At 41.0% G+C, this 11201-nt stretch overlaps 1 pseudogene; it reads left to right on the plus strand.

The window, feature by feature from the left end:
* Window positions 1-6563: 6563 nt before the first annotated feature.
* Window positions 6564-8033, plus strand: LOC129480270 (Krueppel-like factor 5; annotated as a pseudogene).
* Window positions 8034-11201: the final 3168 nt, after the last annotated feature.

Below are 11201 nucleotides of genomic sequence, written 5' to 3' on the forward strand. Positions count from 1 at the left end.
ATTAAAATTTTAGTCTCTACTAAAAATATAAAAATTAGCTAGGCGTGGTGGCACGTGCCTGTAGTCCCAGCTACTTAGTAGGCTGAGGCAGGAGAATTGCTTGAACCTGAGAGCCGGAGGTTGCACTTAGCTGAGATTGCGCCACTGCACTCTAGCCTGGGGGACACAGCGAGACTCCGTCTCAAAAAAAAAAAGAAAAGAAAAAGAAACATATTGTATTCTCTATTAGAAAGGGTAGATGAATGGAAAAATATTAATAATGAAAATAACCAAAAATTGGACTTATAAACTATGGAATTATAACTATTAGTATTTGAAAATATATGCAGATCTACTATTCTTCATATGGAATTACAAAATTCAACATTTATGAATACCTAAACATAAGTTTGGTAAAATCTGATCTATGCTGATGTAGGAGCATTATAGTCTCGTTTTTTGAGACGGAGTTTTTGCTCTGTTGCCCAGGCTGGAGTGCAATGGCGCGATCTTGGCTCAGTGCAATCCCCACCTCTTGGGTTCAAGCAATTCTCTTGCCTCAGTCTCCTGTGTAGAGCTGGGATTACAGGCACCCACCACCACACTCAGCTAATTGTTAATAGAGACGAAGTTTCACCATGTTGGCCAGGCAGGTCTTGAACTCCTGACCTCAGGTGAGCCACCCACCTCAACCTCCCCAAGTGCTAGGATTATAGGTGTGAACCACCGCACCCAGCCAGGGGTAGTCTTTATTGATCCCAGTTCATGTGATTATTCATATGATTTGCCACTAGGGATATTCCAAAATATGCAGTATATTTACCACATTACCTTTCTAAAATCTAAATATTTTTGAATTGTGATTTCAAAGAAATCTGACTTTGAAATCTTATTTTGAAATCTGATTCTAACGATTTCAGATAAGCTATTGGAAAATATCACAAATGACAAAAATTTTGCATTAAGATAAAATTGTTGATAAATTTAAATCACTTTGCAGCCGAGCACGGTGGTTCATACCTGTAATCCCAGCACTTTGGGAGGCTGAGGCAGGTGGATCATGAGGTCAAGAGATCGAGACCATCCTGGCCAACACGGTGAGACCCCGTCTCTACTAAAAATACAAATATTAGCTGGGCGTGGTGGCACATGCCTGTAGTCCCAGCTACTCAGGAGGTTGAGGCAGGAGAATCGCTTGAATTCAGGAGGCGGAAGTTGCAGCAAGCCAAAATCGCACCACTGCACTCCAGCCTAGTGACAGAGCGAGACTCTGTCTCAAAAAAAAAAAAAAAAAAAAAAAAAATTAAATTATTTCCTATATCATAAGGGTTTAATTTTTTTAAAAAAAATTTTTGGAAAATATCCTATATGTGTATTAGTATTATTAGTTCTTATCACTTCATCAATGTGAGGCATAAATAAAATTTGTTAAGTTAAAACTTTTGGTATACTTTCATTCATTCATTCATTCATTTATTTAGAGACAAAGTTTTGCTCTATCATCCAGGCTGGAGTACAGTGGCATGACCTCAGCTCACTGAAATCTCTGCCTCCCAGGCTCAAGCAATTCTTGTGTCTCAGCCTTCCAAGTAGCTGGGACTACAGCCATGCGCCACCATGCCCGACTAATTTTTAAAAGTCCTATGTCATATAAGAACATTAGAGTTCTGGGATTTTTTTTTTTTTGTTTGTGTATTTAAGAGACAGGGTTCTCACTGTATCACCCAGGCTGGGGTGCAGTGATGTGATCATAGCTCACTGTAGCCTCGAACTCCTGGGAAAAGCAATTCTCCCACCTCAGCCACCCCAGTAGCTAGGACTACAGGTGCTTGCTACAACGCCCAGCTAGTTTTTAAATTTTCTGTAGAGATAGGTCTCACTATGTTGCCCAGTCTGGTTTCAAACTCCTGGGCTCAAGGGATCCTCCCCACTTGGCTTCCCAAAGTGCTAGGATTACAGATGTGAGCCACCATGCCAGGACAAGAACGTGAGACTTCTGTTACCATTTTTTAATATCTAAGTGGAATAGTATAGTATTATGTGTCAGTGTTGAATTATTTTAAAATATTATGCACTGAAACATGCTAATAATCTCGGTCAGTTTCTATCTTGTCCTAGGCTTAAACATATTAGCTAACATGAGAGGCCCAAAATTAATATTGATTACATACCATCTCCTTATTTATTTATTTTTTTGAGACAGAGTTTTCATCTGTCACCAAGGTTGCAGTGAACTAGCATGATCTCAGCTCACTGCAACCTCCGCTTCCCATGTTCAAGTGATTCTCCTGCCTCAGCCTCCCGAGTAGCTGGGATTACAGGCACTCACCACAATGACCAGCTAATTTTTGTATTTTTAGTAGAGATAGAGTTTCACCATGTCGGCCAGGTTGGTCTCGAACTCCTGACCTCAAGTGATCCGCCCACCTTGGCCTCCCAAAGATCTGTCATTACAGGCATGAGCCACTGCACCCAGCCGCCATCTCCTTTCATTAAAAATTTGTGATCTGAAAATAATTTGAGGGCAGTTATTTTCATATAGAGTCAACAGCAACAACCACAATATTCTAATGAAATGTAATAAGTGTAAAATAAACTTATATAAAATAAAAAAGAGAAAACAATAGAAAGGAATAAGCTAACAGAAGCTTTAAGCAATGTTACCCGATGAGAGTTTTGAAGGAATTTTGGAATTTTCAGGAGTTTATATGAAAAAGTGTAAGTTTAGGAAAGAGAGAAAATTATGGGCAGATACAGAAGGCATAAGCCATGTAGCATGTTTGGGAAACTTCACAGAATTTGGCACTGGTGAAACAAAAAGGCCAAAATTCTACATCGAGGCTGGGTTCTGATTGTGGTCTACCTTCTATGCAAAGGAACTGGACTTTTTCCTCAAAACAAGGAGAGCCTTTGGAGAGCTATAATCATAGGAATGCCAAGATCTGGCCTAGAAATAATGAAGTAGATTTTCCAATTCTACCCCAGCAGATCTCAGCTATCTCAGTCTCCTAGGAAGGAGACAAATAGGCCAAATTGGGTTAGCTGAAAACTAAACTCATAGTCTTCCTGTGACCATGGGTCTCAAATTGTTTCCGTTTCTTACCATCTTCACAATCAAGTACAACATCTTCTTGGTGTGACACTAATTATAATCTGGCAACTATTTGCTTCTCCAGCTCATCTTATACACTGACCTCCTTCATAGACAATGAGCTATCCCCCATTAGGGATACACACAACATGATAACAACATTAAAATAATTACAACTAATATTTCTTGAGCACTTACTATAAGCTAAGTAAAGCATTATTTTAAATATTCAAAGGGTTATATCCTTTTCTTCTTAAAGCCTTGCAAGGATATCTAGATAGACTGAAATTCAAAGTCCTCACAAGACCCCTAAAGCCTTACATGAACCAGGCCCCCTCTGATCCCTCATCTTTGAATTATTTTCCCTTGGTTATTCCATCTTAACCACTCTGGCACACTTACCTCTCCTTGGATAGCACAGTTATTACCTCAGACATGGCCTAGACTTTTGCTGCTCCCCTCAACCACCTCATGCTGGGAGTGCTCTCAGCCAGAAACGCACATGGCCAACTCTCTCACCTTCTCTGAGTCTTCACTCCTAACTCACCTTCTCAAGGAGGCTCTCCCAGATGGCTTTATTTAATTTGCAGTTCCCCTTCCCCACTGCCCCATGTTGCTGATCTCCATACTCTCTTATACTTAGTTATTATCTTTTTTCAACAGTGCTCATTTTCTTCTAATATTTTATACAATTAACTTACTAACAATGCTTACAATTTATTGTTTCTCTTCCCCTGGCAATCATAAATTCTACAAAGCAGTGGTGGTTTGTCCAATGAGGTATTTCAAATGCCTCAGACAATATCAGTTTCTAGTAGATTCTCAGTAGTATGCATTGAATAAAATAATGCAGTATTCCTCACAATCTTCATAAGACAAGTAACTATCATCTTTTCCTAATGGACATGAAAATTGCACGACAGAAAGATCCCATAACTAGATTTGTTGCCCAGCTTAGCTTCAAGACAGGCAGGCTCTTAACTTCTACACTTGATAAACCTATATGGCCTGCCTTTGTTCATGCTTTGCCATGTTTGTCTGGTTCTCTGGTTCTTTCACTAGATTTTAGTTTCTTGAAGGCAAGTTACCGCTATAGAACCTACCTCAATGACCTACCAGGTACCGGGGAAGTAAATATTCAATGTTTGCTAAATTAAACAGCAAGTTACAACTGGGAAAATCTGACAAAGTAGAAAGACTTTGAAGCTAGTTAGACATAAGTCAAAATCATACTTTGGATATTTGTTATATTCTGCTCAAAATATTACTTAACCTCCCTGAACCTCACCTTCCTCATCTACACCATGGGACTGATATTACCTCCTATGAAGATTATGCACATAAGATAAGGATTCACATATTATGTTTATTTTCATGTCAAGTAATTAGAATATATTTTGTTCCATTTGCCCTGGGTTCTAAGTCAAAGGCTGGGAAACTTTTTCTGTAAAAAGCCGGATAGCAGGCCAGGTGCAGTGACTCACGCCTGTAATCCTAGCACTTTGGGAGGTCAAGCCAGGCAGATCACAAGGTCAGAAGTTTGAGAGCAGCCTGGCCAACATGGTGAAACCCCTTCTCTACTAAACATACAAAAATTAGCTGGGCGTGGAGGCGGGTGCCTGTAATTCCAGCTACTCTGGAGGCTGAGGCAGGAGAACTGCTTGAACCCAGGAGGCAGAGGTTGCCGTGAGCCAAGATCACACCGCTGCACTCCAGGCTTGGTGACAAAGCAAGACTCCATCTCAAGGGGAAAGGAAAAAAAAAAAAAAAAAAAAAACCCAGATAGCAAATATTTTAGGCTTTACAGACCATACAATTTCTGTTACAATGATTCAGCCCTGCTGTTGTAGTGTGAAAGTAGCTATAAACAATGCATAAATAAGTGGGTATTGCTGTGTTCCAACAGACCTTCTCAAAAATGGTGCATGCCTGATTTTGCCTGGGGGCCATAGTTTGCAAACCCTTGTTCTAAAGCATGACACCTGGGGTCATTAGCTAAAATAAATTCTCATCTAAAACTACTGGATTAAACATTTTAATATTGTTTATCATGTATTTATCCCTGGATACTGATTTCTTGTGTTGTAATTATAAACACTAATAATAGAAACGGGACAATTACAATTATCTTTGCAAAGAGTTTTGCATATTCAAAATGTGCATCCAGTTCAGTCTTACATGTCAGGTGCTGAGCAGCACTTTAAAGATGTTCACCATTATGAGCAGAATCGTTCATATTAAGGCCTTTTAAAATAGCCTCATGAGGGTAAGTTCTTGTTTCTGTGTGCTACTACCTCACGTGACTTGTCTATGTCCTGAATTTAAATCTTGTTTCCAGTACTCCTACAATCCTGTCTACCTGACGTGGTATTGTTCATCCCAGTATCTTGTTACTGACCTTGGCTTGACTGTTGCTCTAGTCATTGAGTCCTAGATATCCCAAGGCCTTTTTCACAAATAGCTACCCCCTGTCCAGCATATTTTGTCACTTAGCAAGCTTGACAGCACTACTTCTGGGCTGTAAATTCCTTCTAGATCCTTATTTGTTTTAGGGTTAATTGAACTCCTTTGCCTTGTGGATAAGGCTCTGTGGGACTTGGCCCTAGTCATATTCTCAAAACTCCAAAATATAGTCAGGCCCCTTTCACATGCCTTGTTGTTTTACACTTCTGTGCCTGCTGTTCTCTCTGTGACAACTTCCCTTGTTTGGATATTTGGCAAACTTCTACTAATCCTTCAAAATCGGGGATGGCTGAATCCTCCCTTGATTCTTCCCCATAAAGGTTCCACTTTCCAACCAATATCACCCCTGTACTCTGATCCCTAATCTCAGCAGCAATCAGCCCCAGGAAACCAAACCAAAAGCTCTGCAGCAACTGACCCAGAACAGATAAGATTTGTTCAATGACTATAGCTTCCCTTATTTTTGCTTCCACCTCAGAACCAACCAGAAAAAGCCAATATGCTCCCCAAACCAATTACAGAGGATGCCCTGCTTCTAATTAGTGCAACTGCAGCTTCTTCATGCCAACCACATCCAATCAAAGCATACCTGAACCCTTCTCTTCTGTTCACTATGATGTTTTCCACTTCCCTGCCTACCTATGAGTTTCCAGCTAACACAGTGATGATGGCTGATTCCCTTGCTTTAGAAAGCTCTGATAAAGAGCAGCGGGGCAGGTGGTACGCGCGTTCGCAGTTCTCTCGCGGAGGTCGGCGGTGGCGGGAGCGGGCTCCGGGGAGCCTGAGAGCGCGGTGGGGCGGGGCGGGAGAAAGTGGCCGCCAGGAGGACGTTGGCGTTTACCTGTGGAAGAGCGGAACAGTTTTGCTTTTCGTGCGCGCCTTCGAAAACTGCCTGCTGCTGTCTGAGAAGTCCACCCGAAACCTCCCCTCCTCCGCTGGCAGCGCTGCTCTGAGCTCGCCGGCCCAAGCCAGCGTGGGTGAGGTGGGCAGTGCGCCCGACCCGCGCCCGGAGCCGCGCCCCCGAGTGCCCATGGCTACGCGGGTGCTGAGCATGAGCGCCCGCCTGGGACCCGTGCCCCAGCCGCCGGCGCCGCAGGACGAGCCCTTGTTCGCGCAGCTCAAGCCGGTGCTGGGCGCCGCGAATCCGGCCCGCGACGCGGCGCTCTTCCCCGGCGAGGAGCTGAAGCACGCGCACCACCGCCCGCAGGCGCAGCCCGCGCCCGCGCAGGCCCCACAGCCCGCCCAGCCGCCCGCCGCCGGCCCGCGGCTGCCTCCAGAGGAGCTGGTCCAGACAAGATGTGAAATGGAGAAGTATCTGACACCTCAGCTTCCTCCAGTTGCTATAATTCCAGAGCATAAAAAGTATAGACGAGACAGTGCCTCAGTCGTAGACCAGTTCTTCACTGACACTGAAGGGTACCTTACACTATCAACAGGAACGTCCTCCTCCCTGACATCACTCACCTGAGAACTGGCCTCTACAAATCCCAGAGACTGTGCGTAACACACATCAAGACAGAACCTGTTGCCATTTTCAGCCACCAGAGTGAAAGGACTGCCCCTCCTCCGGCCCCGACCCAGGCCCTCCCTGAGTTCACCAGTATATTCAGCTCATACCAGACCGCAGCTCCAGAGGTGAACAATATTTTTATCAAACAAGAACTTCCTACACCAGATCTTCATCTTTCTGTCCCTCCCCAGCAGGGCCACCTGTACCAGCTACTGAATACACCGGATCTAGATATGCTCAGTTTTACAAACCAGACAGCAGCAATGGACACTCTTAATGTTTCTATGTCAGCTGCCATGGCAGGCCTTAACACACACACCTCTGCTGTTCCGCAGACTGCAGTGAAACAATTCCAGGGCATGCCCCCTTGCACATACACAATGCCAAGTCAGTCTTCCACAACAGGCCACTTACTTTCCCCCGTCACCACCAAGCTCAGAGCCTGGAAGTCCAGATAGACAAGCAGAGATGCTCCAAAGTTTAACCCCACCTCCATCCTATGCTGCTACAATTGCTTCTAAACGGGCAATTCACAATCCAAATTTACCCACCACCCTGCCAGTTAACTCACAAAACATCCAACCTGTCAGATACAACAGAAGGAGTAACCCCGATTTGGAGAAACGACGCATCCACTACTGCGATTACCCTGGTTGCACAAAAGCTTGTACCAAGTCTTCTCATTTAAAAGCTCACCTGAGGACTCACACTGGTGAAATGCCATACAAGTGTACCTGGGAAGGCTGTGACTGGAGGTACGCGCGATCGGATGAGCTGAACTGCCACTACCGGAAGCACACAGGCGCCAAGCCCTTCCAGTGCGGGGTGTGCAACCGCAGCTTCTCGCGCTCTGACCACCTGGCCCTGCATATGAAGAGGCACCAGAACTGAGCACTGCCCGTGTGACCCGTTCCAGGTCCCCTGGGCTCCCTCCCAAACGACAGACCTAACTGTTCCTATATAAAAACAAAAAAACAAAAACAAAAACAAAACCACAACTAAAATTGGAAATGTATATTGTGTATATTTGAGAAAACAGGGAATACATTGTATTAATACCAAAATGTTTGGTCATTTTAAGAATCTAGAATGCTTGCTGTAATGTATATGGCTTTACTCAAGCAGATCTTATGTCATGACAGGCAGCCACATCTCAACGTGGGTAAGGGGTGGGGGTGGAGGGGAGTGTGTGCAGCGTTTTTACCTAGGCACCGTCATTTAATGTGACAGTGTTCAGTAAACAAATCAGTTGGCAGGCACCAGAAGAAGAATGGATTGTATGTCAAGATTTTACTTGGCATTGAGTAGTTTTTTTCAATAGTAGGTAATTCCTTAGAGATACAGTGTACCTGGCAATTCACAAATAACCATTGAACAAATATGTGGGTTTTTAAAAAATATATACATATATGAGTTGCCTATATTTGCTATTCAAAATTTTGTAAATATGCAAATCAGCTTTATAGGTTTATTACAAGTTTTTTAGGATTCTTTTGGGGAAAAGTCATAATTCTTTTGAAAATAACCATGAATACACTTACAGTTAGGATTTGTGGTAAGGTACCTCTCAACATTACCAAAATCATTTCTCTAGAGGGAAGGGATAATCATTCAAATGAATTTTAAAAAAGCAAATTTCATGCACTGATTAAAATAGGATTATTTTAAATACAAAAGGCATTTTATATGAATTATAAACTGAAGAGCTTAAAGATAGTTACAAAATACAAAAGTTCAACCTCTTACGATAAGCTAAACACAATGTCATTTTTAAAAAGAAGGACTTAGGATGTCGTTTTCACATATGACAATGTTGCATTTATGATGCAGTTTCATGTACCGAAACGTTGAACTGATGATGCAGTTTTCATATATCGAGATGTTCGCTCATGCAGCACTGTTGGTTAAAGGACAATTTATGTGGATTTTGCATGTAATATACGGTGAGACACAGTAATTTTATCTAAATTACAGTGCAGTTTAGTTAATCTATTAATAGTGACTCAGTGTCTGCCTTTAAATATAAGTATGTTGAAAACTTAAGGAAGCAAGTGCTACAGATATGCAATATAAAACAGTAATGTGATGCTGATGCTGTTAACCAAAGGGCAGAATAAATAAGCAAAATGCCAAAAGGGGTCTTAACTGAAATGAAAATTTAATTTTGTTTTTAAAATATTGTTTATTTATTTTGTGGTCATATAGTACGTTTTTTTAGAAGACATTTTTCATAACTTGATAAATTATGGTTTTGTTTGTTAGAAAAGTTGCTCTTCAAAGATGCAAATAGATGACAAACGATGTAAATAATTTTGTAAGAGGCTTCAAAATGTTTATACGTGGAAACACACCTACATGAAAAGCATAAATCAGTTTTTGTTTTGCTTCTTTTTCCCTCTTATTTTTGTATTGTGGTCATTTCCTATGCAAATAATGGAGCAAACAGCTGTGTAATTGTAGACTTTTTTTGAGAGAATGAGATGTTTATATATTAACGACAATTTTTTTTTTGGAAAATAAAAAGTGCCTAAAAGAAAAAAAGAAAAAAAAAAAGAAAGCTCTGATACAATAAGTGACTAAACAAGCTCTGCCTCTTCTCATGTAGGTGTCTTATTACCACAATCCCTGGCACCAAGCATTATTAATATGTGCAATCTGCCCACACTGATGGGAAGAACATCAGGATAGGCAGTCAGACTAAGTCTAGAAGTGGTCTGTGGTGAAGCCTTTCTCTAAAACTTTCATTACACTTAACCTAGGGACCAATCAGATCACAGGTCTGGTAGGATGTCTCATGAGCTAAATGGGAGCAGTGGACCAATGGAAATGTATATGTAGAAAAGCAAAGAATAAGAGATAGAGAAGAGAGTTGTAAAGTTACTGGGAAAGTCTTAAACATCCCTGTACTTTTGCTATTATCACTGGCCTTCTGATCTGCAAGGATGAATCAACTTATATAAAGGGCCTAGAGTGGGACAGATGTTTTAATGTTTTTTTAAATAAAAGAATAAGCCCTCAAACATGAAAAGAATATGCATATTTGCAATTACTCTCATCTGGCTTTTTTCCTTTATTCTGCAATACAAAGCAATTTCACTTTAAGTTCTCTGTTATATATTTTATAAGACAATACCAAGAAAGCTTAATCTATTTTACACATGGAAGGGCAACAGAAAAGACTGAGCATGACATGAGGAATAGGTGTGCCTCCAGGAGCATTAGATCCGGCCATCAGTGCACACCAGTACACCTCTGATACCTGAAATTAATCTCACAGCAGTGGGAAAGCTTAGTCATGCAGGCTGTGCTTCCTACTGAAAGTAAAACCAACAAACTCAACACACATGCAGGAGGTTGCCTTTGAATCTTAAGGACCATTATTGTTATCTGCCATAACCATGCCATAAGAATATTGCCTCTCTCATTTATTGCATTGAAAAACCTTAATATTTTTCTTCATTTCCAGTGTATAATTGAATATCTAATGTATTTATTTTGGCGGTGTATCATATTAAGGAATGTGCTATGGAGCTGGAAAACATGAGTTAAAATCCTCGTTCTAACCCTCAGGTAAAGGACATGTTACTTAACCTATCAAACCTTTAGTTTCCTAAACTGTATAATGGATATATTAACATCAGTATCTTGGGGAATATTGTGAAAATAATATTAGATAATGTGTGAAAAATATTTAGTGTAGTATAAGATAATAGGATTATTTTATTACTATGTACTCTATTCATAAGACTATACATATGTGAGCGTGTATACGTTTACTAGGTATACATGATATATATTTTAACATTTAGATTGGGCTTCTTCAAATTAATAGTTATGCTGTAAGATATTCGAGTATCTACATACCATAGACAACATATCAGATGTAGTAAATTGAACTATGAATGTGTGTATGGCAATACATTTTAAAACCATGATACCATTAAGCAATAAGGATGTTTGGCAGACAATTGGGCTCACTAACTACCAAAGTAACCACTCTGCACACCAACTTCACAGCACGGAAAATTCACACTTATTTCTACTTCAGAGAAATAAACCTATTACTGTACTCTGTGCTTTTTGATGTCACCATCGAATACTCAAATATGTAATTATTGGGTCCAGGGACAAGAATGATTCATGATTTTATATTGCACG

Source organism: Symphalangus syndactylus, chromosome 4, assembly GCF_028878055.3.
Source record: "Symphalangus syndactylus isolate Jambi chromosome 4, NHGRI_mSymSyn1-v2.1_pri, whole genome shotgun sequence".
NCBI lineage: Eukaryota > Metazoa > Chordata > Mammalia > Primates > Hylobatidae > Symphalangus > Symphalangus syndactylus.